Genomic DNA, 2500 nt, shown 5'->3' on the forward strand with positions numbered 1-2500 from the left:
CCTCCCCATCACTGGAGTAGGACAATACACACCCTGCCTCCCCATCACACACACCCTGCCCCCCATCACTGGAGTAGGACAACACACACCCTGCCTCCCCATCACTGGAGTAGGACAATACACACCCTGCCTCCCCACCACTGGAGTAGGACAATACACACCCTGCCTCCCCATCACTGGAGTAGGACAATACACACCCTGCCTCCCCATCACTGGAGTAGGACAATACACACCCTGCCTCCCCATCACTGGAGTAGGACAATACACACCCTGCCACCCCATCACACACACCCTGCCTCCCCATCACTGGAGTAGGACAACACACACCCTGCCTCCCCACCACACACACCCATCACACACACCCTGCCTCCCCACCACACACACCCTGCCTCCCCATCACTGGAGTAGGACAATACACACCCTGCCTCCCCACCACACACACCCTGCCTCCCCATCACTGGAGTAGGACAATACACACCCTGCCGCCCCATCACACACACCCTGCCTCCCCATCACTGGAGTAGGACAATACACACCCTGCTGCCCCATCACACACACCCTGCCGCCCCATCACTGGAGTAGGACAATACACACCCTGCCGCCCCATCACTGGAGTAGGACAATACACACCCTGCCTCCCCATCACTGGAGTAGGACAATACACACCCTGCCTCCCCATCACTGGAGTAGCACAATACACACCCTGCTGCCCCATCACACACACCCTGCCTCCCCATTACTGGAGGACAATAGCTGCCCCAGAACAGCCCACTCTTGTGCTGCAAGATGGCCGCCAAGTGGGGCACTTCCCTATGAGGACTTTTGCTCTCGTTTCTTCCCCTTCACATGAATGAATAAAAAACACTGATAGTTATGAAGAAAACACATGGATAGTTATGAACAAAACACATGGATAGTCGTGAACAAAACACATGGATAGTCATGAACAAAACACATGGATAGTCGTGAACAAAACACATGGATAGTTATGAACAAAACACATGGATAGTCATGAACAAAACACATGGATAGTTATGAACAAAACATAGTCATGAACAAAACACATGGATAGTTATGAACAAAACATAATCATGAACAAAACACATGGATAGTCATGAACAAAACACATACTGTAGTTATGAGCAGTGTGGGTGTACCACTCACACTCAGCATTCATGTTTAAATCGCATGACATCATATTTTGAGCAAAGTTATTTCCCACACACTAGCCTATATCCTTTGGCATGACATGTCATAATTGCTTTTTTTGAACATCTGACAGATTTGCAAATGCAATCGCCGATATTAAGGTCTTTGGTAACATCTGTGGTTAAGTGCTTCCATTAATATTTCATGCTAAATTGACACAATATCTGCCAACATGAGAGGGTTCATATGGAAAACGTGTCTGTGTTCTACACTGCTGTATGAAACGGTCCATCATTACCGGGACATGTTGTTTGTCGGCTTGATATGCAATTCCTCTGATAAGTGATTTCAACCACTTCATCTCTTTGATAGATTGATGTCAAACCTATTTTAAGCTATATTTTGATGTACATAAATAGATGTGTAGGTACTCTGAAATGTTCCCTTAAACTAACCAAATAGATGTGTAGGTATCTGAAATGTTCCCCTTACTTTGAAACTAACCAAATAGATGTGTAGGCATCTGAAATGTTCCCTTACTTTGAAACCAACCATATAGATGTGTAGGTATCTGAAATGTTCCCTTAAACTAACCAAATAGATGGGTAGGTATCTGAAATGTTCCCTGACTTTGAAACTAACCATATAAGACTTTCACAGACAGATGGCTAACAATTTCAGACACACTGTTCTTATGTTGACAAAGCAGAGGCAACTATGATGTTATTTTCCCACACTTGGCTGTGATTTAATGTGCCTCCGATCATTTACTGTGGCAGACATGCGGGGAACAAGAAGCATTTCTAGATGCATCAGCCAATTAATGTGTTACAATGCTGGGAAAACAACAACAGTTCTCCCTCCCTGAGAGCACCCAGGCTGGCTGCTGCTACTCCCACTGAATGGCCACCTCTCTCTCTCCCTTCCTCCCTCACCCCAGGTGCGTTATGCAACTGTAATCTTCACATAATGGGACTTCAGCCATTTTTATATGTTTTCTTTGGCACTTTGTGTTGTGTCATCTCTTGAGAGCAATAGAGTTAATAGCCTGCCCATATAAAGCGCTGGCCCAAATCTGTGCGGTGTGAGGGCCTGATATTTCACGGCGGAGTGGCGAGAGAGGCGAGGAGAGGAGAGGAGAGGAGAGGAGAGGAGCGCCAGCTGTTTCATCAGTGGGAGCATCACGAATCGCCTCCTCTATCGCCAGCGCTCTCCCGCCAAGCAAACAGAATTAGGACTCCAAACATCTGCTCCGCCAGCCCTCGCCTGCGAGCGCCCAGATTGAACCAGGCAGTACTGGGTCAGGGGAATACAAAGAAAGTCTTTTTCCTTTTTTCCTCTCCTCATTCTT

This window comes from Sardina pilchardus, chromosome 14 (genome assembly GCF_963854185.1).
Source record: "Sardina pilchardus chromosome 14, fSarPil1.1, whole genome shotgun sequence".
NCBI lineage: Eukaryota > Metazoa > Chordata > Actinopteri > Clupeiformes > Clupeidae > Sardina > Sardina pilchardus.